General features: G+C 40.1%; 1 protein-coding gene across 6 annotated transcripts in view; it reads right to left on the bottom strand.

Moving 5' to 3' along the window:
• Positions 1-27,339, bottom strand: part of LOC133541572 (septin-9-like) — a 259,974-nt gene that overhangs the window by 38,214 nt on the left and 194,421 nt on the right. Inside the window, exon 1 of one of the 6 annotated variants that reach the window (XM_061885051.1) lies at positions 14,787-14,910. The exons of the other annotated variants lie outside the window; for them this stretch is intronic. The gene's annotated coding sequence lies outside the window, so the exon portion shown is untranslated. Of the gene's footprint in view, positions 1-14,786; positions 14,911-27,339 lie in introns of those variants that run through there. 6 annotated transcript variants of the gene reach the window in all.

Below are 27,339 nucleotides of genomic sequence, written 5' to 3' on the forward strand. Positions count from 1 at the left end.
CAGCCCTGTATGACATCACAGGGAAATGGATAGTGGTTTCGAAGATAGCGAAAATAAGGCAATTTAAAGCTTTATTTAGGGAAATTCCGGGACAGGTAAAATTTTGAAAAAAACTTCAAAAAATACAAGTCACTGGGAACTGATTTTTATTGTTTTTAACCCTTTTTAAATTGTGATAATGTTCCCCTTTCACAACAAACAAAGAAACACCGGCTGTGTTTCGGTTGCTAAAGGCAGCTGCAATCCACTGCTTTCCACCAACAACATTCTTATTTGACATCTCCAGTATTAATTGAACAAATGAAAAGAGACGACTTTTAGCCGTGCGTGGTGCTGGGCTGAAATGTTCGCTCCAAGCAATAACGTCACAAGCACGCGTCAACATAAGCGTCATCATTCCGCGACGTTTTGAACAGGATACTTTGCGGGAAATTTAGAATTGCAATTTAGTAAACTAAAGCGGCCGTATTGACATGTGTTGCAATGTTAATATTTCATCATTGATATATAAACTATCAGACTGCGTTGTCGCTAGTAGTGGCTTTCAGTAGGTCTTTAAAAGGTTTGTTTGATATATTATTAATATACTTTACTTGTTTAGTATTTCCAATAAAATTATTACCTTGCTATTGTTTTTATTTTACTTTTTAACAAACAGAAACCAGAAAGTCAGGGTCAATGACACTTTGTCAGGAAAAGTACTTGTTCGTCTCCCCTCTTGTTTATTTTGTACACAAATGTGTCAAGAGTACATACAGTATGACAAGAGGACAAAAAATAAACATGGTGATGATTCCGTAATTGTTAGTTTGTTAAATGGATGTGCAGTCACAGATGTCAGCTGTCGGTTGCAAGTCTTCGTAGTTTGTTTACAGTAGCGCGGTCCTCGCAAGACGCAAAGCTGAATCATGAAATGTAACCTTACCTGAGCAAAAACGATTCATATTTATCTAGGAGAGTATTGATAACAATTTCCTTGACCCAGCCAAACACAAAGATGTTGTAGACTTCCATGCTTCTCCAAATGTTCATCTGTTTAGTGGTGTACAATGAGGTCTGAATCTCAACATGTCTTGGAACTCCACTGACGTATACCGTATTTTCCGGACTATAATGGCGCAGTTAAACCCCCCCCCCCCCCCCCCCCCTTAAAACACGACAGCGTGCCTTATAACCCTGTGCGCCTAATGTAAGGAATAAGTTTGGTTGAGCTTACCCACCTCGAAGCAATTTTATTTGGTACATGGTGAAATGAATAGTGTGACCAGTAGATGGCAGTCACATATAAGAGATAAGTGTATGCTGGACAGTTTGATGTGGTTCAACATAGTAGTATTATTATGGTGTGTGTATAAGGTAAGACATTATCTGGCGTTTTGTTTCACAATATTATGCAAAATCAACTTTTCTTACCTTCTGGTACCTGCTGATCTTTATTTTGGATCTGCATGAATCCAGAAAAATTGCGTAAGTCCGCCTTTGTAGTCTATGACGACACCGTCGTTGATAAGCTTCTTCTCTTTCCCTATCTTCTTGTTATGTGACATTCATCCTCCACTGTTGCCATTTCTGATATAAAGTAGTGTAAAGTGCTTACTTATCGGTCAGTAAACTTGCCATGAAAGCGCTAAAACATACCGGTGTAGTGAGTTTACGATATTCACAAAAGGAACTTTAGTTATTAGAGTTCCGGTCGGACAGTTTTTTACTGCACACATTTCCGGGGTTGTTTCCGGATGAGGAGATGTTGCTCCGTTATTATTTTTATTACCAGAAATAGGACAATGATTGGTAGCATCAGTGATTTCCGAGCTTTGTTATTTTTTCACCGTCAAAAAAAAATAAAAAATTCAACTTTTACTTTAAGATAAGTGTGTCAAAAACGGTGTTTTAAATGGCAAGGATAAAATGTGTCGTGTCGCTATTTCAAGTTAACGGAGATTAAATGTTTTAGAAGGCGAATATTATTCTAAAGCCACTTTTATAATTGTGGAATAAACACTTAGTAAACAATTAGTAAGCGAAGCATGCTTCAGACTGATAAAATCATTGTATGAAAGTTATCATTGAATATATAATTTCAGCCGTAAATACATAATATAAAAATGGGAGCCATTACCTCCCTGCTTGGAACGCAGCATCCAGGGTTGGAATTGGGGGTTGAATCACCAAAAATGATTACCGGGCGCGGCCACTGCTGCTGCCCACTGCTCCCCTCACCTCCCAGGGGGTGATCAAGGGTGATGGGTCAAATGCAGAGAATACTTTCGCCACACCTACTGTGTGTGTGACAATTATTGGTACTTTAACTAATAATTCCTATTGATAGCCGATATTGGCATTAAATGAAGAGCAGGCTCGTTCTGTCCCATAATTTCCACGGTTGGCAAGTCCACTACATTAACATTATCGCATCACGCATGTCTTGTTTGTAGTGGGATTTCCCCGGCGTGTATCAAATTCAGTTACAGAATGGTATGTTTCCAACTGAGATTATAAAGACACGAAAAGACAAAATGACTCATCAATCAATCAATCAATCAATGTTTACTTATATAGCCCTAAATCACTAGTGTCTCAAAGGGCTGCTCATGGCCGATACTGCTTTCAATTACAGGCACCAAATAATTTTGTGCTTTAGCACTATTGGATTGCTTTTGGTTTTTTGCAAACATGGTCGGCATTCAGCTTTGCCGCAAATGCATTTTGTCGGAGTAAATAGCGAAGTAGGGAGGCGTGTAGGGAACTGATGTTAGGAGGATAAGCAAGAGATAATGTGGGAAGCAAAAAGGAAGGGAGCCACTGAGCAGCAGTATGTAGAAGACCATAAAGAGGGTCAAAAATGGGAGGGTAAACTGGAGGAGAAAAGTGTTTTATTGGCGATTTATTACATATTTGTCTAACCCGTTCCTCAACAAATACTTCAAAATGGGATGCAATGACTGCTGAAAGAATGCTGAACTGGTCTTCTTTCCATAGCAAAGTGGTGCAATTACAAAGAAAGAAAACGAGCATGCCATCTATGTTTAGTGCAGTGGTTCTCAAATGCTGGTACGCGTACCCCTGGGGGTACTTGAAGGTATGCCAAAGGGTATGTAAGATTTTAAAAAAATATTCGAAAAATAGCAATTCAAAAATCCTTTATAAATATATGTATTGAATAATACTTCGACAAAATATGGATGTAAGTTCATAAACTGTGAAAAGAAATGCAACAATGCAATATTCAGTGTTGACAGCTCGATTTTTTGTGGACATGTTCCATAAATATTGATGTTAAATATTTCTTTTTTTTGTGAAGAAATGTTTAGAATTAAGTTCATGAATCCAGATGGATCTCTATTACAATGCCCAAAGAGGGCACTTTAAGTTGATGATTACTTCTATGTGTAGAAATCTTTATTTATAATTGAATCACTTGTTTATTTTTCAACAAGTTTTTTTAGATATTTTTACATCTTTTTTTCCCAAATAGTTCAAGAAAGACCACTACAAATGAGCAATATTCTGCACTGTTATACAACTTAATAAATCAGAAACTGATGACATAGTGCTGTATTTTACTTCTTTATCTCTTTTTTTCAACCAAAAATGCTTTGCTCTGATGAGGGGGTACTTGAATTAAAAAAATGTTGAAAGGGGGTAAATCACTGAAAAAAGGTTGAGAACCACTGGTCTAACCCATCCATCCATTTTCTACCGCTTATTCCCCTTCGGGGTCGCTGGCGCCTATCTCAGCTACAATCGGGCGGAAGGCGGGGTACACCCTGGACAAGTCGCCACCTCATCGCAGGGCCAACACAGATACAGACAACATTCACACTCACATTCACACACTAGGGCCAATTTAGTGTTGCCAATCAACCTATCCAACCCATTCCTCACTAAATACTTCAAACTGGGATGCAATGACTGCGAAAGAATACTGAACTTGTCTTCTTTCCATAGCAAAGCGGTGCAATTACAAAGAAAGAAAACGAGCATGCCATCTATGTTTAGTGTATAAACGGCGGCGATGACCAAAAAGAATGCGGAGTTGGAATATAATTACAACACTTTATGTACATATTTGTATACATATTTATTAGGGCTGGGCAACGATTAAAATTTTTAATCGAAATTAATCGCACGATTTCTCCGATTAATCACGATTAACTGCATTGTATACGCAAAGCCCGATAATGAATTCAAAAGTAGTGTGTAGTGCACCTTTATTGGAATATTCTCCCACATGAACAAAAGCGCCAAAACATTTGTTGTGCAAACACAATTTAAATCAGTCCTTGTTAAACAGTAGCAGTTAAATAGCATATTTTATGAAAATCAACTCAAAAAATGTAAATACAAACATTTAAGCTTATTGCCACTGCCAGGGTATTTAAGTTATCCTGTTTGTTATGGAAAATAAATATAATCTACATACAAATCTCTGAGCCACAATCATAACATCTGAACAGGCAATTTCTGAGGTAACAGCAGAAACATTTTTTTTGATCAGGGATCTTATGTTTAAAAAACCTATATTATAGGTAGTGGGCTGTTTTAGGGAATTTTTGATCAAATTATCCGTAGTAGCAATATTAATAATGTTGTGTTTATTCTGCGTAGTGCACTTAAAATAATTATGACCTTATCTAGGAATTGATATGATGGGAATTTTCCGATTGTTTGCTTGGTGCTTTGATAAACTGAACGCATATACATGGTACTATATTGTGATGTTATGAGCCAGGGAAAAAAAGAACTACCCTACCCAGCATGCAACAGGAGTGACGAGCATGCGCGGTAGCCCGGTATAGGTTGTGTCGCCATGACGGCATCTTGTATGTTGTGATATGCACGCTCTGAAAGTAAAGGTTAAGAACTCAGCCAACACTCCTGGTCTGCATTATTCATAAATAGACAGACAACACATATACTCCGCTGCTTCACAGGCCGCTGGATGTAGCCGGCAAAGTATTCCCATGCTAGCTAGCCGGTCTGGCAAGCACGCCTCATTCTGTCCAAAACGGCCCGATCTATCCACATCCAGAATTGTCTGGCGGTCGTAAGTGATCCCGGAGTGACCACGCTGTAAGCCAGCCATGACATTTGCAGAATTGTCCGGTATTTTTGCCAAATGTTCCATCTTTACCAAGAGCCCCTCCACGCCGAAGTACATCCGGGAGATGCCATCTTGTTAAGAAAAGGCGTCAACAAAATAAAAGCATGTAAACAACATACGCAAATGTGCGATAAAATAATTGTCGGCGTTAATAGATTCAATCAATCAATCAATCAATGTTTATTTATATAGCCCCAAATCACAAATGTCTCAAAGGACTGCACAAATCATTACGACTACATCATCCTCGGAAGAACCCACAAAAGGGCAAGGAAAACTCACACCCAGTGGGCAGAGAGAATTCACATCCAGTGGGACGCCAGCGACAATGCTGACTATGAGAAACCTTGGAGAGGACCTCAGATGTGGGCAACCCCCCCCCTCTAGGGGACCGAAAGCAATGGATGTCGAGCGGGTCTAACATGATACTGTGAAAGTTCAATCCATAGTGGCTCCAACACAGCCGCGAGAGTTCAGTTCAAGATTGATGAGTTAACGCGTAATTAACGCATTAATTTGCCCACCCCTAATATTTATATAATATTGACATATTTATAAAATATGTAACTACAAGCTCCATTCACAGACAGAGTCCCATTGCTTTTATGAGCGGTCAAGCGAGTCAAAAGCCGAAAAAAATAAATAAATATATTTTTATTTTTTTTGTGGCGGCCGTAATTCTTTCGTGGCGGGCCGCCACAAATAAATGAATGTGTGGGAAACCCTGCAACTGTTGGCTTGACCTCCTTCACGTGGACCCCGACTTAATCAAGTTGAAAAACTTATTCGGGTGTTACCATTTAGTGGTCAATTATATGGAATATGTACTGAACTGTGTGCAATCTACTAATAAAAGTTTCAATCAATCAATCAATCAAAAATTCACAAACTACTTTGCTATGAAGTCATGATATTCTGATTTTGCAAGATACCTTCCCGGCTTTCGCACAAACCTTTCAGGAAGAGAAGGGGGAGGGGGGGGGGGGCTTTCACTTTAAAATGCGCAGCCAAGTAAACACACGGTGGACCGAGCCCACTAAACGTCTCGTTTGTGTCTTTGCGCTGCTCTAAAATGTTTTTTATGGGTTCCCTTTCAAAACATCAGCTCCTTTTGTCTTTTATTTACATTCCCATGGAGGACAAAAGTGGCCTCGTCTCATCTTAACGTGGCTGGATTTGTTTTGATAGTGACCCAGATGTTTCTGAACAAACATGTGGCTGGCGTCTTTACCGATGAAGCCCTGAAATAGACACCCAAAATGCAACATGCATATAGTGAATGTTAACATCGTACTGTGGATGCAGTATACAGGCTTAAGGCAGGCTTGGGGGCATTGTTATGCAGCTACAAGAAGAGATCATGAATATAAATAATGAATAGATGAAAATGAACGTGGTGGGGGCACAAATATGGTCAGCTTTGTTATTGAAGTCAGAGTGTCTGTGCAGAAAGGAACAGTTCCCAGAGTCGTCATCAGATGGTCCCCTGGAGACATGTGCCCTTTGACTTCTGCACATTATTTCAGCCAGCACTGTCAGATGTCATCAAAATTTGGACAATTTTTGCTGCCAATACAACAGGTTAACGAAAGACAATTGTCGTTTTCTACTGCTTTTCTCTGGACATTCTCTAGATCACTGTTTTTCAACCACTGTGCGCGAGGTACGGCCTGGTGTGCCGTGGGAGATTATGCCGTTTCACTTATTTGGGTTAAAATATTTTTTGCAAACCAGTAATTATAATATGCAAATAGTGTGCCGTTGTTGAGTGTCGGTGCCGTAAAGTACAAAGTAAACAAAAACACATTGCTGGACGACAGCAAAGACTTAAAGGCCTACTGAAATGAGATTTTCATATTTAAACGGGGATAGCAGGTCCATTCTATGTGTCATACTTGATCATTTCGCGATATTGCCATATTTTTGCTGAAAGGATTTAGTAGAGAACATCGACGATAAAGTTAGCAACTTTTGGTCGCTAATGAAAAAAGCCTTGCCTGTACCGGAAGTAGCAGACGATGATGTCACAAGGGTGAGGGCTCCTCACGTCCTCACATTGTTTATAATGGGAGCCTCCAGCGGCAAGAGTTATCCGGACCGAGAAAACGACAATCTCCCCATTAATTTGAGCGAGGATGACAGATTCGTGAATGAGGATATTGATAGTGAAGGACTAGAAAGAAGAAAAAATAATAATAAAATTAAATAAAAAGCGACGGCTGCGGGCGGCGGCAGTGTGAGCGTTTCAGATGTAATTAGACACATTTACTAGGATAATTCTGGAAGATCCCTTATCTGCTTATTGTTTCAATAGTGTTTTAGTGAGATTGTAAAGACATACCTCGAGGTCGGATGGCTGCGGTGAAGACGCAGTGTCTCAGAGAGAAGCCGAGGAGCCAAGCTCACAGTTGCCTTTTAAACAGCTACTGCAGGAGGACGGATAATCCAATGATGTCTCCGGTAAGATATAGATCACAATTTTTCCATCCAAAAACATGCTGGTTGACGTAGAGGAACATGTTCGCTTGACCGCTCTGTGTTAAAAACAAAGAAACACCGGCTGTGTCTCGGTGCTAAAGACAGCTGCAATACACCGCTTTCCACCAACAGCATTGTTCTTTATAGTCTCCATTTTTAATTGAACAAATTGCAAAAGATTCAGCAACACAGATGTCCAAATTACTGTGTAATTGCGCGATGAAAAGAGACGACTTTTAGCCGCTAGTAGTGCTGATCTAGTATGTCCCCTCCAACTCGAAACGTCCCAAACACACGTCATCATTCCGCAACGTTTTCAACAAGAAACTCCGCGGGAAATTTAAAATTGTGATTTAGTCAACTATACCGGCCGTATTGGCATGTGTTGCAATGTTAAGATTTCATCATTGATCTATAAGACTGCGTGGTCAGTAGTAGTGGGTTTCAGTATCAATCAATCAATCAATGTTTACTTATATAGCCCTAAATCACTAGTGTCTCATAGGGCTGCACAAACCACTACGACATCCTCGGTAGGCCCACATAAGGGCAAGGAAAACTCACACCCAGTGGGACGTCGGTGACAATGATGACTATGAGAACCTTGGAGAGGAGGAAAGCAATGGATGTCGAGCGGGTCTAACATGATACTGTGAAAGTTCAATCCATAATGGATCCAACACAGTCGCGAGAGTCCAGTCCAAAGCGGATCCAACACAGCAGCGAGAGTCCCGTTCACAGCGGAGCCAGCAGGAAACCATCCCAAGCGGAGGCGGATCAGCAGCGCAGAGATGTCCCCAGCCGATACACAGGCTTGCAGTACATGGCCACCGGATCGGACCGGACTCCCTCCACAAAGGAGAGTGGGACATAGAAGAAAAAGAAAAGAAACGGCAGATCAACTGGTCTAAAAAGGGAGTCTATTTAAAGGCTAGAGTATACAAATGAGTTTTAAGGTGAGACTTAAATGCTTCTACTGAGGTGGCATCTCGAACTGTTACCGGGAGGGCATTCCAGAGTACTGGAGCCCGAACGGAAAACGCTCTATAGCCCGCAGACTTTTTTTGGGCTTTGGGAATCACTAATAAGCTGGAGTCCTTTGAACGCAGATTTTTTGCCGGGACATATGGTACAATACAATCTGCAAGATAGGATGGCGCTAGACCGTGTAGTATTTTATACGTAAGTAGTAAAACCTTAAAGTCACATCTTAAGTGCACAGGAAGCCAGTGCAGGTGAGCCAGTACAGGCGTAATGTGATCAAACTTTCTTGTTCTTGTCAAAAGTCTAGCAGCCGCATTTTGTACCAACTGTAATCTTTTAATGCTAGACATGGGGAGACCCGAAAATAATACGTTACAGTAATCGAGACGAGACGTAACAAAGGCATGGATAATGATCTCAGCGTCTTTAGTGGACAGAATGGAGGGAATTTTAGCGATATTACGGAGATGAAAGAAGGCCGTTTTAGTAACGCTTTTAATGTGTGCCTCAAAGGAGAGAGTTGGGTCGAAGATAATACCCAGATTCTTTACCGTGTCGCCTTGTTTAATTGTTTGGTTGTCAAATGTTAGAGTTGTATTATTAAATAGAGGTCGGTGTCTAGCAGGACCGATAATCAGCATTTCCGTTTTTTTGGCGTTGAGTTGCAAAAAGTTAGCGGACATCCATTGTTTAATTTCATTAAGACACGCCTCCAGCTGACTACAATCCGGCCAGTAGGCCTTTAATTATTATTATTTATTATTTAAGTACATCATATCAAAAGATCATTCTTAGTTCGTATTCCAATTGGGGTCCAATAAGCCCAAATAGCAAAGAAAAAATAAAAAAAAGCATGTAAACAAACAGCCTGGGCCTTAAGAGGATAAATGGGTTTACCAAATGACTAAAATCACCAAGGAAGCGGTTTTCTACAGGTTTGAGGAAGACAGCAGATAAATAGGACACTAGCTATTATTTGCAAGCAAGTCACAGACGAGGGACTGACAAACAAGATAAGACAGACTAGTGGTGGGTCAGTGTGCAGGGGTCAAAGTGTATCAGTGGAATGGTTGGCTGACAGCAAGCAGACTGGCCACAAGATATCCAACCTCTGTGATGTTTAACATGTGACAAGCATTTGCATTACTGAGCACCTCAAAGTTATGACTTGCAGAATGGGCCCAGAAGGGCAAACTGGAAGGAAGGTTGACATGGCCCAGACGTACACAAAAAGGCTTACAGTGACCTTTTCCAGCATCCCCTGAAAGACCAGTGTCTGCTCTCGCCTGCCAGTGCACCGGGGGCGCCTTTCAATGGCTCTGCGTGCACACAGGAATGTGTGCACGCATGCTGGTGAGGCAAGCCAGAGGCCGGTGACTTTTCAAAAACCGTGAAGAGTGGCTGCTGTTTTCCATCGTACTGATGGTCAGAAAGTCATGTCAAGTGCTGACCGGGTCGAGTCGAGACAACAGAGGCTTGAGAATTGTACACAAATGATTAAACATACAATGTTCAAGAGCCTTATGGAGCTAGTTTCCATCTCAGATTCAGTGAGGGTGGGGGCCATAGTCCTCAGGCGGCAGTAAAAGGGCATGTATGTGAAAGTTACACTTACAGTTGCAAACGTGACAATATTACAAGCAATATAATACTGTGATGGAAAAAGAGATACCGTATTTCCTTGATTTGCCGCCGGGGCGCTAATTAATTTAAAACTTCTTCTCACTCCTGCGCTTACCAAAGGCATGCGGTAAAAGTAAGCATGCTCTAATTACCGGTATTTTAAAACCTCTTCTCATTCCGGCACTTACCAAAGGCATGCAGTAAAAATGTGAGTGTGATGTAAGCTTGGACCGTAAATCCTACTGAATAGCCCTTAATCTTCTTCCCTTTATGCGATTTCAAATTACCGGTATTGATATCAGCCTCCTCCATTTTGAAAATGATGACAGGGGAAGTGTCACTCGTGACGTCACGAGTTTGACCCGGCGGTAATACTAAGCATGCGCTAATTATTTTGCGAAGAGAGTTTGACCCGGCAGTAATTCAAGGCAGGCGCATACTATATGCTCTGTGGCAATTCAAGGAAATACGGTACTCTAAACCAGTGGTCCCCAACCACCGGGCCGCGGCCCGATTGGTACCGGGCCGCAGAAGAATTTTTTATTTATAAAAAAAATAAATAATAATAATTAATAATAATTTTTTTAATTAAATCAACATAAAAAACACAATATACACTTACAATTAGTGCACCAATGACAAAAACGTCCTTTTTTCATGACAAAGAAGAAGGAAAAAAAATATATATATATATTGAGGTGGCGACTTGTCCAGGGTGTACCCCGCCTTCCGCCCGATTGTAGCTGAGATAGGCGCCAGCGCCCCCGCGACCCCAAAAGGGAATAAGCGGTAGAAAATGGATGAAAAAAAATGAATATATATATATATATATATATTTTTTTTTTAATTAAATCAACATAAAAAACACAATATACACTTACAATTAGTGCACCAATGACAAAAACGTCCTTTTTTCATGACAAAGAAGAAGGAAAAAAAAATATATATATATATTGAGGTGGCGACTTGTCCAGGGTGTACCCCGCCTTCCGCCCGATTGTAGCTGAGATAGGCGCCAGCGCCCCCGCGACCCCAAAAGGGAATAAGCGGTAGAAAATGGATGAAAAAAAATGAATATATATATATATATATATTTTTTTTTTTTAATTAAATCAACATAAAAAACACAATATACACTTACAATTAGTGCACCAATGACAAAAACGTCCTTTTTTCATGACAAAGAAGAAGGAAAAAAAATATATATATATATTGAGGTGGCGACTTGTCCAGGGTGTACCCCGCCTTCCGCCCGATTGTAGCTGAGATAGGCGCCAGCGCCCCCGCGACCCCAAAAGGGAATAAGCGGTAGAAAATGGATGAAAAAAAATGAATATATATATATATATATATATTTTTTTTTTTTTAATTAAATCAACATAAAAAACACAATATACACTTACAATTAGTCCACCAACCACAAAAACCTCCCTTTTTCATGACAAAAACGTCCCTTTTTCATGACAAAGAAGAAAAAAAAAAAAAAAAAGCTAACAAATGAAGGAAGACTTACAGCACGGGGTAAATCGTCTGGCGGTGGTTCGGCTTACAGCGGAAAGATGTCGAACAGACAACCTTAATATGTCAAGTATGCGGCAAAAGCGTTGCTACAAAAAGTAGCCTTACTGCTAATTTGTAGCATCATTTGAAAAGTCACCCGCTAGAGAATGAAGAGTGCTTGAAAACTCAGCATGTCAACATATCCGGCCGGTGCCACACCCACAAAATGCCAAAGCAATTATTTCCAGATTGTATGAAACAAATAATCAACAACAGAAGGAGATAACGGCCGCAGGAACCTACCACATAGCGTAGGACATACTCTTTTTGATTTCCTATTATGTAGCTTATTTTTATTTGACACTTATTCAACTATTTTGTGTGACATCATGCACAAAAGTGCAATTTATTTGTTTTAAACCATTGTAGTGGTGTTCTGTACGGAAAGTACTCTTCAATTTAGTGTTGTTTTGATATGTCATCTTAGTGACATCATGCACAAAAGTGCACTTATAGCTTGTTTTAAAATGTCTCTGACAATCTTGCACTTTCTGTTTTGAAATGACAGGAATGTTTGTGCCACTGCTTAATAACTGTTTAATAAATACACTTTTGGTCACTTGACTTAGTTGTGATTTCCTTCTCTGCATGAAAGTTTAAAATGAGCATATATTAATGCAGTATGAAGAATGTTTGAATGTAGACACATAGAATCATCATACTGCTGTGATTATATGCATCAGGAGTTCATTCAAGGCTAAGACAAAATATGGAGATATATAATTTGTATCGTGACATGGCCTAAAAATATCGAGATATTAATAAAAGGCCATACTCCCAAGTGGACCGGACTGGTAAAATCACAGAACGACAACTTAAAAATAAAGACAACTTCGGATTGTTTTCTTAATTTACAAATAGAACAAGCACAAATTACTTCTTTTTTTTTTTTTTACACTTAGATGTTATGGTTAATAATTTGTCATTTTTTAGATTTTCTGAATAAATTATGTGATAATGTTCATCAGTCAACTCGTTGGTGTCAATTTTCTATATATCAAGACGAAAAAAATGCATCAAGATAAAATTACAGGATGTTACTTATGTAGTTTGATCATTTTCCACGACTGATGTACTAGCATCATGTGGTTTATTTTGTACATATGTAGCATCATCTAGAAAGATACAAAGAATGGCTATTGCGACATCTAGTGGACACATTTAGAACTGCTGTTCCATTCATTAAAAAATGTCAGGTTTATTTTTATACTTAGCAAACATCCCGCGGGCCATATGTATGACATCCCTGCTCTAAACCCTGTTTTGGAAGTCATCTTAGCATCCAGATTATTTAAAAGTTTTTTTAAATCATTAGACCAATAGTCAATGACTTATGGGTAATTAGTTGCTAAGTCCCACCCCTGCCCCTGCAAAGATGTTTTGCTTGATAGCACCCATTTTTTTTTTTTTTTTAACTAAGCTTGCTCAGATTTTACACACAATCGCTAAAGATGTGTAGCACATTTAGTAGTGAATGGCTAAATATTTTCACATGTCTACACGACGAGTTGAGTTTATACCAAAAAGTTATATTTTGGTTTCATCGGACCACATGACATTCTCTCAATCCTCTGCTGTATCATCCATGTATCCATTTTGGTATAAACTCAACTCGTCGTGTTTGGAGGAAGAAGAATACTGAGTTGCATCCCAAGAACACCACACCTACTGTGAAGCATGGGGGTGGAAACATCATGCTTTGGGGCTGTTTTTCTGCTAAGGGGACAGGACGACTGATCCGTGTTAAGGAAAGAATGAATGGGGCCATGTATCGTGAGATTTTGAAGCCAAAACCTCCTTCCATCAGTGATAGCTTTGAATGGTTGACCAAATACTTATTTTCCACCGTAATTTTGAAATACATTCTTAAAAATTCCCTACAATGTGATTTTCTGGATTTTTATTCACATTCTGTCTCTCACAGTTGAAGTGTACCTTTGATGAAAATTACAGACCTCCTCCACTTGGGGGGGGGGGGGGGGGGAGACCCTGCCCCAAGTGGAGGAGTTCAAGTACCTAGGAGTCTTGTTCACGAGTGAGGGAAGAGTGGATCATGACATCGACAGGCGGATCGGTGCGGCGTCTTCAGTAATGCGAACGTTGTATCGATCCGTTGTGGGGAAGAAGGAGCTGAGCCGGAAGGCAAAGCTCTCAATTTACCGGTCGATCTACGTTCCCATCCTCACCTATGGTCATGAGCTTTGGGTCATGACCGAAAGGATAAGATCACGGGTACAAGCGGCCCAAATGAGTTTCCTCCCTTAGAGATAGGGTGAGAAGCTCTGCCATCCGGGAGGAACTCAAAGTAAAGCCGCTGCTCCTTCACATCGAGAGGAGCCAGATGAGGTGGTTCGGGCATCTGGTCAGGATGCCACCCGAACGCCTCCCCAGGGAGGTGTTTAGGGCACGTCCAGCCGGTAGGAGGCCACGGGGGAGACCCAGGACACGTTGGGAAGACTATGTCTCCCGGCTGGCCTGGGAACGCCCCGGGATCCCCCGGGAAGAGCTAGACGAAGTGGCTGGGGAGAGGGAAGTCTGGGCTTCCCTGCTTAGGCTGCTGCCCCCGCGACCCGACCTCGGATAAGCGGAGGATGATGGATGGATACAGACCTCTGTCATCATTTTAAGTGGGAGAACTTTTGCCCCACTGTATTGTATCTGAAAACAGACTTTTTTGATGTGAAAAACTACGTAAAGTGTGCAAGTCAACAAGAAGACTTGCACAGCCCTGTGCAGCTATGTGTTTCTTGTTAGGTGATCTGGTAACTGATCACCATGAGAACAGACGCAGAGGGAGCTGGGAATGTCTCGGTTTACAAAACTATATATTTGTGCACAGCCTGCTTACAAAGCTTTTCATTCAACAAACATTTCGAGGATGTATGCAAAACGCCCGTTATGGTAATCACGTACACAAGGAAAACACACCAAACCCGAATGCAACACGTCATAAAGAGGTCAACAACACAATACCTTGCAGGAAGCGTACACAACGCAAACGTTAAAAAGCCTTTCTTACATGCACACCACGTCTTACCGTATGTTCTGCGGTGTGTGTGGGAAAGAGTTGTCCCAAGTGCAGCGTGCTAGTAAAAGGCCAAACTCTACTGTTGCTCTGAAAGCTGCCCGCTGGCCCCTCCCACCCTGGCTTGTCATGTGAACTAGGACGCAGTGCAGCGGGAGACGCCCACTTCCGTTAGCTAGCTAGCCCCCCCCCTCCCCCAACTTACAAGGGGAAAATGACACCAACTTCAACTGTGTGGCTTTATATAAACTACAAACCCCGTTTCCATATGAGTTGAGAAATTGTGTTAGATGTAAATATAAACGGAATACAATGATTTGCAAATCCTTTTCAAGCCATATTCAGTTGAATATGCTACAAAGACAACATATTTGATGTTAAAACTGATAAACATTTTTTTTTTTTTGCAAATAATCACTAACTTTAGCATTTGATGCTAGCAACACATGACAAAGAAGTTGGAAAAGGTGGCAATAAATACTAATTAAGTTGAGGAATGCTCATCAAACACTTATTTGGAACATCCCACAGGTGTGCAGGGTAATTGGGAACAGGTGGGTGCCATGATTGGGTATAAAAACAGCTTCCCAAAAATTGCTCAGTCTTTCTCAAGAAAGGATGGGTGAGGGTCACCACTTTGTAAGCAAACTGTCGAACAGTTTTAGAACAACATTTCTTAACGAGCTATTGCAAGAAATTTAGGGATTTTTCCATCTACGGTCCATAATATCATCAAAAAGTTCAGAGAATCTGGAGAAATCACTGCAAGTAAGCGATAATAAAGAGCTTTGTTCCCTCAAGCGGTACTGCATCAAAAACCGACATGAGTGTGTAAAAGATATCACCACATGGGCTCAGGAACACTTGATAAAACCACTGTCAGCAATTACATTTGGTCGCTACATTTCTAAGTGCAAGTTAAAACTCTACTATGCAGAGCGAAAGCCATTTATCAACAACACCCAGGAACGCCGCCGGCTTCCCTGGCCCGAGGTCATCTAAGATAGACTGATGCAAAGTGGAAAAGTGTTTTGTGGTCTGACGAGTCCACATTTCAAATTATATTTGGAAACTGTGGACGTGGTGTCCTCCGGAACAAAGAGGAAAAGAACCATCCGGATTGTTTTAGACGCAAAGTTCAAAAGCCAGCATCTGTGATGGTATGGGGGTGTATTAGTGCCCAAGGCATGGGTAACTTACACATCTGTGAAGGCACCATTAATGCTGAAAGGTCCATACAGGTTTTGGAGCAACATATGTTGTCATCCAAGCAACGTTATCATGGACGCCCCTGCTTATTTCAGCAACACAATGCCAAGCCACGTGTTACAACAGCGTGGCTTCAGAGTAAAAGAGTGCGGGTACTTTCCTGGCCCCCCAGCAGTCCAGACATGTCTCCATCAAAAATGTGTGGCGCATTATGAAGCGTAAAATACGACAGCAGAGACCCCGGACTGTTGAACAACTGAAGCTCTACATAAAACAAGAATGGGAATGAATTCCACTTTCAAAGCTTCAACTATTAGTTTCCTCAGTTCCCAAACTTTTATTGAGTGTTGTTAAAAGAAAAGGTGATGTAACACAGTGGTGAACATGCCCTTTCCCAACTACTTTGGCACATGTTGCAGCCATGAAATTCTAAGTTAATTATTATTTGCAAAAAAAATAAAGTTTATGAGTTTGAACATCAAATATCTTGTCTTTGGAGTGCATTCAATTGAATATGGGTTGAAAAGAATTTGCAAATCACCGTATTCCGTTTGTTTACATCTAACACAATTTCCCAACTCATATGGAAATGGGGTTTGTACCTTAGAAATAATCAGAGTGAAAAGGACAAATGGGAAGAGAGTACTGAGGCATCATTAGACTGCAGTCTTTGGACTAAAATTTACAACATGGAGTCGCATACTTGACCCTTATTTTTCATCCCTGGGCTCCGCATTCATCACATCCTTCTCATTCACTACCATCTACTGTGGGTGCAATGCAGGCCTGGGCAATTATTTTGACTGAGGGGCCACATGTAGACAAAGAAATGTGTCTGGGGGGGCCGGTATATCTATTTTTAGGGACACTAATACAAAACTTCACAATAATGTCTGATTGAATACTAAAAATGTTATGACAGACCGCCTTAAAAAACGTAATGGAATTTTACCTTTTTTCTATGAACGATAAAACACTGAATATTGACAAATCATGAACGTCACATCCCCTTTCGATCCACATATTTTACAATAAAGTGAAACGCAACAAAAATGCAACAAACAGTGAAATATGAATGTGAAGGGTACAAAATAATCAGATGTATCTGACATATCACTAAGATTTACAACTTTGTTGTGAAAAGCTCTTTCCACGTCTGTGGAAACTAGCGGTTTAACGGTACGTGTATTTGTATTGAACCGTTTTGGTTAGGTGGTGTACCGAACGACACGGATATATTAAGTAACGCACCGCACGTTTTGTAAACAAAGCACACCGAGGCACCATGAATTGATTTACGTGGACCCCGACTTTAAGAAGTTGAAAAACTTATTCGGGTGTTAATATTTAGTGGTCAATTGTACGGAATATGTACTGTACTGTGCAATCTACTAATAAAAGTTTCAATCAATCAATCAAAAAAAACAACAACACACGGCATGCTAGCAACGACTGGGCTATGATAGACTGACCACACCTCCTCTTTTCACGGGATATGTCCTCTTTTGCGGGGCTGTCCGGGTGGAGTTTCTTAAATGCCTTGAATGTCCGGCATTTTAAGTTAGGGTTGCGTGTATTTTCAAAATACGTTCAGAGTTAAGAAGGGGTTAAGAACAAAATAAAAGTGCTGCATGCAGCAACATTCGTGAGGGACGGGCAGAGACAGAGAGGTCGAGAGAGTTATGATAAACGAGCATGGGACGCCAGGCTCTGCTTTTTACCCATAGATTTATCAAATTTTATTTTTTATTATCAATAGCAGGGGTGTCAAAAGTGCGCCCCGGAGGCCATTTGTGGCCCACAGCTAATATTTTAAAAGGCCCACAGCACATTCTAAATATACTATTAAAATAAACAAAACAAAGTGAAATGAAAAAGCTTAAAGGCTAAATGTAATTTACAAAAAGTTGCAATGTTGACTAATAAAACAAAGCTGTTTTTTTTCTTTCAAACTGTCATTGCTCAAAATATAATATTGAATCAAAATCAATGTTATTATGAATTATTGACCGAGCCAAAGTTCAGATTACTTCACATCAAATATTCCACTACGGAAAATATTTTTGGTGGAAGATTTAGCAAATTTCTTAAATAATCAAAAAATTTATATTTTTTTTGTTTATTTTTTGGCTTCACGGTGGAAGAGGGGTTAGTGCGTCTGCCTCACAACACGAAGGTCCTGCAGACCTGGGTTCAAATCCAGGCTCGGCATCTTTCCGTGTGGATTTTGCATGTTCTCCCCGTGAATGAGTGGGTTCCCTCCGGGTACTCCGGCTTCCTCCCACTTCCAAAGACATGCACCTGGGGATAGGTTGATTGGCAACACTAAATTGGCCCTAGTATTTGAATGTTGTCTGTCTATCTGTGTTGGCCCTGCGATGAGGTGGCGACTTGTCCAGGGTGCTCCCCGCCTTCCGCCTGATTGAAGCTGAGATACCCCCCGCATCCCCGAACGGAATAAGTGGTAGGAAATGTATGGATGGATGGACAACAGAACAAATAACCAGAACCCATTGCAGCACTAACTCTTCCGGGACGCTACAATATACACCCCCTGCTGCCATCTACTCCACCACCCACCCCAACCTCCTCATGCTCTCTCAGGTAGAGCATGTCCTAAATTCCAAGCTGCTGTTTTGAGGCATGTTGAAAAAAAATAATGCACTTTGTGACTTCAATAATAAATATGGCAGTGCCTTGTTGGCATTTTTTCCATAACTTGAGTTCATCTATTTTGGAAAACCTTGTTGCATTGTTTAATGCAGTGGTTCTCAACTTTTTTTCAGTGATGTACCCCCTGTGAATTTTCTTTAAATTCAAGTACCCCCTAATCAGAGCACAGCATTTTTGGTTGAAAAAAAAGAGATAAAGAAGTAAAATACAGCACTATGTCATCAGTTTCTGATTTATTAAGTTGTATAACAGTGCAAAATATTGCTCATTTGTAGTGGTCTTTCTTCAATTATTTGGAAAAAAAGATATAAAAATAACTAAAAACTTGTTGAAAAATAAACAAGTGATTCATCCATCCATTTTCTACCGCTTATTCCCTTTCGGGGTCGCGGGGGGCGCTGGCGCCTATCTCAGCTACAATCGGGCGGAAGGCGGGGTACACCCTGGACAAGTCGCCACCTCATCGCAGGGCCAACACAGATAGACAGACAACATTCACACACTAGGGCCAATTTAGTGTTGCCAATCAACCTATCCCCAGGTGCATGTCTTTGGAGGTGGGAGGAAGCCGGAGTACCCGGAGGGAACCCACGCATTCACGGGGAGAACATGCAAACTCCACACGGAAAGATCCCGAGCCTGGATTTGAACCCAGGACTGCAGGACCTTCGTATTGTGAGGCAGACGCACTAACCCCTCTCCCACCGTGAAGCCCAATTATAAATAAAGATTTCTACACATAGAAGTAATCATCAACTTAAAGTGCCTTCTTTGGGGATTGTAATAGAGATCCATCCGGATTCATCAACTTAATTCTAAACATTTCTTCAGAAAAAAAATATCTTTAACATCAATATTTATGGAACATGTCCACAAAAAAATATAGCTGTCAACACTGAATATTGCATTGTTGCATTTCTTTTCACAGTTTATGAACTTACATTCATATTTTGTTGAAGTATTATATAATAAATATATTTATAAAGGATTTTTGAATTGTTGTTATTATACAAAAAAAACTCTCACGTACCCCTTGGCATACCTTCAAGTACCCCTAGGGGTACGCGTACCCCCATTTGAAAACCACAGCTTTAATGCATCCAGCGGGGCATCACAACAAAATTAGGCATAATATTGTGTTAATTCCACAACTGTATCGGTATCCGTTGATATTGGAATCAGTAATTAAGAGTTGGACGATATCGGATTATTGGCAAAAACGCTATTATCGGACATCTCTACTTGCTGTGGTTAGATTAACTTTATTACAATGTTTTTATGGCACTTTTCCAAATACAGTATATGAGATAACGGCAAAAATCATGAGGTCATCTATATTTCCACATCATAATCAGTGAAATATCAAGTCAGAAGAACTGTAAAAAAATATCAGCCAGTAGTCTCGGGATGCACAGACAACCTAAAAAGCAGTTAGTGTGCAAATTCAAATAATAATCTTATTCCATGAATGAAGCACTGGCTACTTCACTTGATTTAAAGCTAGCAGGGAACCAATTACTTTGACTAATTACCGTTCTTATGGAGTATGCATGTACGTGTGATTAGAGAGAGGAAACAGCTGTCTCGAGCCTGACAGGAAGTGTAATTATACCCCAAGTGTAGGGGCTCTATAGTGCAACCGTACAACCACATACTGTATGTCCACTGCATTCTTGTCAACGTAGAGTCCTGCTCCTGGAAAAACAAATACAGCGTGCCGCACCGATGGATTTGTTTCCTTTCATTACAGACATGCAGCCAAGAAAAACACCTCTTCGTGTGCATGTCAGCGCCTTACTGCTGACCGCCCTTAAAAGCAAGGGCACAATTTATACACCACACACCAACACGGTTACATTGTCATCGGGCTCTAAATTCTAATCCAATCAATCCAATCCACTTTATTTATATAGCACATTTAAACAACAATAACGTTTCCAAAGTGCTGCACAGCCATGTTAAAAACAATATTAAAAAAACAATATTATGCTCCACCAATGACTGAATAAAAACAAAAAATAAATTAATATAAAACCAATATATATATATATATATATATATATATATAAAACAACAATATAAAAACAAATATGATTAAAAACCATTTTAAAGGGTAAAATCAATTAAAACAGTAAAATAGAAATCAAAGTGTATAAAAAACACGGAGAACAGAGGACCACACAACTCACGTAGTGTTAAAAGCCAAAGAATAAAAGTGGGTCTTAAAACGAGACTTAAAACACTCCACTGTGGAAGCAGTTTGAACATGGAGGGGCAGAGTGTTCCAGAGCTTAGGGCCGACCACAGAGAAGGCCCAGTCTCCCCTGGTCTTAAGTCTGGTCTTGGGCACCACGAGCTGGAACTGGCTCTCGGACCTCAGAGCGCGCGCAGGGATGTAAATTTGGATGAGGTCCGAGATATATTGAGGTGCCAGTCCATGTAAAGATTTAAAAACAAACAGCAATGTTTTAAAATCAATTCTAAAATGAACAGGGAGCCAGTGCAAACTCTGAAGAATTGGGGTTATATGCTGGCGTTTCCTGGCCCCTGTTAAAAGTCGTGCCACCGCGTTCTGGACTAACTGCAACCGGGAGAGAGCTTTTTGGCTAATGCCAGCATAAAGTGCATTGCAGTAGTCCAGGCCACTTGAAATAAAAGCATGCCCGACTTGTTCAAAAAGGTTAAAAGATAAAAACGGTTTAACCTTTACTAAAAGACGAAGGTGAAAAAAACACAATTTTAAAACGGCATTGACTTGTTTGTCTAGTTTAAAATCGCTGTCTATAGTGACGCCAAGGCTGGTGACTTCTACTACAATATAAAAAAAAAGTGTGCTTTAATCAAAAAGTTGATTTACAGACTGTTCCTCAACCTCCTTTCTGAGAGTCTCTGGAAAACGAGCTTTGTCACGTTGACTGAGACGGCATTCCGGTGCTTTCAGCCATGTTTGTAGTGTTTTAGTACAATACGCTTCTCACAAGGCGAAGGTTCTCAACCTTTTTTCAGTGACGTACCCCCTGTGAACATTTTTTTTAATTCAAGTACCCCCTAATAAGAGCAAAGCATTTTTGGTTAAAAAAAAGAGATAAAGAAGTAAAATACAGCACTATGTCATCAGTTTATGATTCACTAAATTGTGTAACGGTGCAAAATATTGCTCATTTGTAGTGGTCTTTCTTGAACTATTTGGGGAAAAAAAGATTTAAAAATAACTAAAAACTTGTTGAAAAATAATCAAGTGATTCAATTATAAATAAAGATTTCTACACATAGAAGTAATCATCAACTTAAAGTGCCCTCTTTGGGGATTGTAATAGAGATCCATTTGAATTCATCAACTTCATTCTAAACATTTCTTCACAAAAAAGAAATCTTTAACATCAATATTTATGGAACATGTCCACAAAAAATCTAGTTGTAAACACTGAATATTGCATTGTTGCATTTCTTTTCACACTTTATGAACATCCATCCATCCATTTTCTACCGCTTATTCCCTTTCGGGGTCGCGGGGGGCGCTGGCGCCTATCTCAGCTACAATCGGGCGGAAGGCAGGGTACACCCTGGACAAGTCGCCACCTCATCGCAGGGCCAACACAGATAGACAGACAACATTCACACTCACATTCACACACTAGGGCCAATTTAGTGTTGCCAATCAACCTATCCCCAGGTGCATGTCTTTGGAAGTGGGAGGAAGCCGGAGTACCCGGAGGGAACCCACGCATTCACGGGGAGAACATGCAAACTCCACACAGAAAGATCCCGAGCCTGGACATACATTCATATATTGTTGAAGTATTATTCAATAAATATATTTATAAAGGATTTTTGAATTGTTGCTATTTTTAGAATATTTTTTTAAAATCTCACGTACCCCTTGGCATACCTTCAAGTACCCCCAGGGGTACGCGTGCCCCCATTTGAGAACCACTGTCACAAGGGACCAAAAATATCAGACCAAAGTTATATTCTATTTTTAATTATAAATGGCAACATCGGTGGATTTTAGCAGTCAACCGTACATATCCGAGCAAAAGTCTGACCGGGAGCGAGAGGAAGAAACTAAACGGAGGCTTGAAATTAAAGTATCATTGATTAATATTGGAAAAAAAAATGGATGAAGAATTTAAGAGTTTGGAGGTAATCCTCCTTTCTCATCGTCCCATTTACTCTCTTGTAAAGCATTAGTTCCATTAGCAGCAAAACAGGCCCATAGAATAATACTACTACCACCATGCTTGACGGTGGGCCTGGTGTTCCTGAGATTAAAGGCCTCACCTTTTCTCCTCCAAACATAGTGCTAGGTATTGTGGCCAAATAGCTACATTTTTGTTTCGCCTGACATCACATGGACAAAGATAAGACCTTCTGGAGGAAAGTTCTGTGGTCAGACGGAACACAAATTGAGCTGTTTGGCCACAATACCCAGCAATATGTTTGGAGGAGAAAGGTTGAGGCCTTACAACAGCGTGGCTTCGTAGTAAAAGAGTGCGGGTACTTTCCTGGCCCGCAGCCCATCGAAAATGCGTGGCGCATTATGAAGCGTAAAATACGACAACAAGACCCCGGACTGTTGAACAACTTAAGCTGTACATCAAGCAAGAATGGTAAAGAATTCCACTTTCAAAGCTTCAACAATTAGTTTCCTCAGTTCCCAAACATTTATTGAGTGTTGTTAAAAGAAAAGGTGATGTAACACAGTGGTGAACATGCCCTTTCCCAACTACTTCGGCATGTGTTGTAGCCATGAAATTCTAAGTTAATTATTATTTGCAAAAAAAAAAAAAAAAGTTTATGAGTTTGAACATCAAATATCTTGTCTTTGTAGTGCATTCAACTGAATATGGGTTGAAAAGAATTTGCAAATCATCGTATTCCGTTTGTTTACATCTAACACATGTCTCCATCAAAAAGGTGTGGCGCATTATGAAGCGTAAAATACGACAACAAGACCAGGGACTGTTGAACAACTGAAGCTCTACATAAAACAAGAATGGTAAAGAATTCCACTTTCAAAGCTTCAACAATTAGTTTCCTCAGTTCCCAAACATTTATTGAGTGTTGTTAAAAGAAAAGGTGATTTAACACAGTGGTGAACATGCCCTTTCCCAACTACTTCGGCATGTGTTGCAGCCATGAAATTCTAAGTTAATTATTATTTGTAAAAAAAAAAAAAAAAAGTTTATTAGTTTGAACATCAAATATCTTGTCTTTGTAGTGCATTCAACTGAATATGGGTTGAAAAGGATTCGCAAATCATTGTATTCCGTTTATATTTACATCCAACACAATTTCCCAACTCATATGGAAACGGGGTTTGTACATACCTACAGCATGTGTATAAGACGATAATGGAGGTGTTTCGATGTTTCTTTATTGCCATATTTTATATTTTGCTCGCATTTATTTACTAAAAAGAATGCATAAGAAAAGCAAAACGTGTTGTTTATCAAGTCAAAAAGTAGCAGAATAGATATTCAGGTTACACAAGAAGGAGACAGAAAAGTCTGAGGCAAGGGAATACTGTATCATCTTTGCCCTTGCCCTGAAGCAAAGCACTGAAACCTGAACTGTTTGAATGCAGGCAACCCCCTTTACTCTTGAGATCAAGACTGATGGCTTTACGGGGAGTTTGGAGGGCTAATCTACGTGGTGTCCATGGTCGTAACTACCATTAAGGTCACCGAGGTCATGTCCTGGGTATTTTTTATGAGTGACAAAAAGAAGATGATGTAATTAACAGCAAATGCACCTTGTGTAGCACGGGGCTCAGCAACCCACGGTGCGAGAGCCACATGCATAAGTGTGTTACGGAGAGAAAGACAAGCTATTTCACTTTACCTTTTTCTGTGTTGATTGAGCTGTGTAGAAGCAGCAAAAAAGGACATTATGTTAAATGAATAGTTTCTGTCTCTGATAGTTGATATAATAATATGAGTGAATCATAAAGCCTGCATGAACTCCAAGGTGTTCAGGGATGAATAGTCCCTGCTATTGCCATTGTACTACAAACCCTGTTTCCATATGAGTTGGGAAATTGTGTTAGATGTAAATATAACCGGAATACAATTTGCAAATCATTTTCAACCCATATTCATATGCTACAGACAACATATTTTATGTTCAAATTGATAAACTTTTTTTTTTTTTTTTTGCAAATAATCATTAACTTTAGAATTTGATGCCAGCAACATGTGACAAAGTTGGGAAAGGTGACAATAAATACTGATAAAGTTGAGAAATGCTCATCGAACACATATTTGGAACCTCCCACAGGTGTGCAGGCTAATTGGGAACAGGTGGGTGCCATGATTGGGTACAAAAACAGCTTCCCAAAAAATGCTCAGTCTTTCACAAGAAAGGATGGGGCGAGGTACACCCCTTTGTCCACAACTGCGTGAGCAAATAGTCAAACAGTTTAAGAACAATGTTTCTCAAAGTTCAATTGCAAGAAATTTAGGGATTTCAACATCTACGGTCCATAATATCATCAAAAGATTCGGAGAATCTGGAGAAATCACTCCACGTAAGCGGCATGGCCGGAAACCAACATTGAATGACGGTGACCTTTGATCCCTCGGACGGCACTGTATCAAAAACCGACATCAATCTCTAAAGGATAACACCACATGGGCTCAGGAACACTTCAGAAAACCACTGTCACTAAATAAAGTTTGTCGCTACATCTGTAAGTGCAAGTTAAAACTCTACTATGCAAAGCGAAAGCCATTTATCAACAACATCCAGAAACGCTGCCGGCTTCTCTGGGCCCGAGATCATCTAAGATGGACATTGTGTCATCCGGACCATAAGGGAAGCGAACCATCCAGACTGTTATCGACGCAAAGTTCAAAAGCCAGCATCTGTGATGGTATGAGGGAGCTTTAGTGCCCAAGGCATGGGTAACTTACACATCAGTGAAGGTACCATTAATGCTGAAAGGTACATACAGGTTTTGGAACAACATATGCTGCCATCTTTTTCATGGACGCCCCTGCTTATTTCAGCAAGACAATGCCAAGCCACATTCAGCACGTGTTACAACAGCGTGGCTTTGTAAAAAAAAGAGTGTGGGTACTAGACTGGCCCGCCTGCAGTCTAGACCTGTCTCCCATCAAAAATGTGTGGCGCATCATGAAGCGTAAAATACGACAGCCGAGACCTTAGACTGTTGAACGACTGAAGCTCTACATAAAACAAGAATGGGAAAGAATTGAACTTTCAAAGCTTCAACAACTAGTTTCCTCAGTTCCCAAACGTTTATTGAGTGTTGTTAAAAGAAAAGGTGATGTAACACAGTGGTGAACATGCCCTTTCCCAACTACTTTGGCACGTGTTGCAGCCATGAAATTTTAAGTTAATTATTATTTGCAAAAAAATAATTTTATGAGTTTGAACATCAAATATCTTGTCTTTGTAGTGCATTCAATTGAATATGGGTTGAAAAGGATTTGCTAATCATTGTATTACATTTATATTTAAATCTAACACAATTTCCCAACTCATATGGAAACAGGGTTTGTATTTCTTCAGCAATATTTACATTCATCTTTAGTAATGTAGCAGCCTAGTTTGGAATGATAGGGTCCCTGTTATCACGTTGATAAAAATATAACATTTACATAATAAAAATCAACTACAGGCTTCCCAAATCCTGTAATAAACGAAGCATGATGAGTTGAGCATATGTAAACAATGACATACTTAGTATCTCAGGTAACTAAGACCGTTTTGTTTTTACTTTACGGAAAAAATATCGAGATATATCGTATCACGCAACGAAGCCGGTCTACGTCACTACAGTATGTAGTCTATTGCCCCCCCAGGCTGTGGTGGCAGCGATGTGATGGTGGCGACAGGCCAAATTACACTGTTCCTTACGTGGCCTACCACTTGGTGGCTGTTGTTCCCAAACTCTTCCCTTTTCTTATAATAAAGTTGACTTTGGAATATTTAGGAGCAAGGACTGGATTTGTTGCACAGTTAGCATCCTATGACAGTTCCATGCTGGAAATCACTGAGAGCGGCCCATTCTTTCACTAGTGTTTGTAGAAACAGTCTCCATGCCTAAGAGCTTGATTTTATATACCGGGCCAAGTGATTAGGACACCTGATTCTGATCATTTGGATGGGTGGCCAAATACTTTACTTACCACTGTAATTACCGGACTACAATAGTCTTCATTCAATGATTGTAAATAATGTAAAAATAATGTAAAAACAAGAGTATAAAGAAGTCATACTATTCCATTACCTTTGTTCATACTACTTTCACTACTCAACTGGCAAAGAACTGTAGACACCTTAATATTTGTTGCTTCCTATACTGTACATCAGGGGTGCTCACACTTTTTCTTTAGGCGAGCTACTTTTCCAATTGACCAAGTTGAGGAGATCTACCTCATTCATATTTATAATTTATATTTATTTATTTATGAAAGAGACATTTTTGTCAACAAGTTAATGGTGTTTAATGATAATACAAGCATGTGTAACACATATGGTATTGTGAGGCAGACGCACTAACCCCTCTGCCACCGTGAAGCCCGTGTTGTATTATTATCATAATCAATTAATAAAGGCAAAAGTACAAATTTGTTTTTCAAAAGTATCGATACCCCGAAGTCCCCCCCGCCCCCCATCAGATGACGACACCACACTGGCCGGGATCGGATCGGTA

The sequence above is a fragment of the Nerophis ophidion genome, linkage group LG23, assembly GCF_033978795.1.
Source record: "Nerophis ophidion isolate RoL-2023_Sa linkage group LG23, RoL_Noph_v1.0, whole genome shotgun sequence".
Classification (NCBI taxonomy): Eukaryota; Metazoa; Chordata; class Actinopteri; order Syngnathiformes; family Syngnathidae; genus Nerophis; species Nerophis ophidion.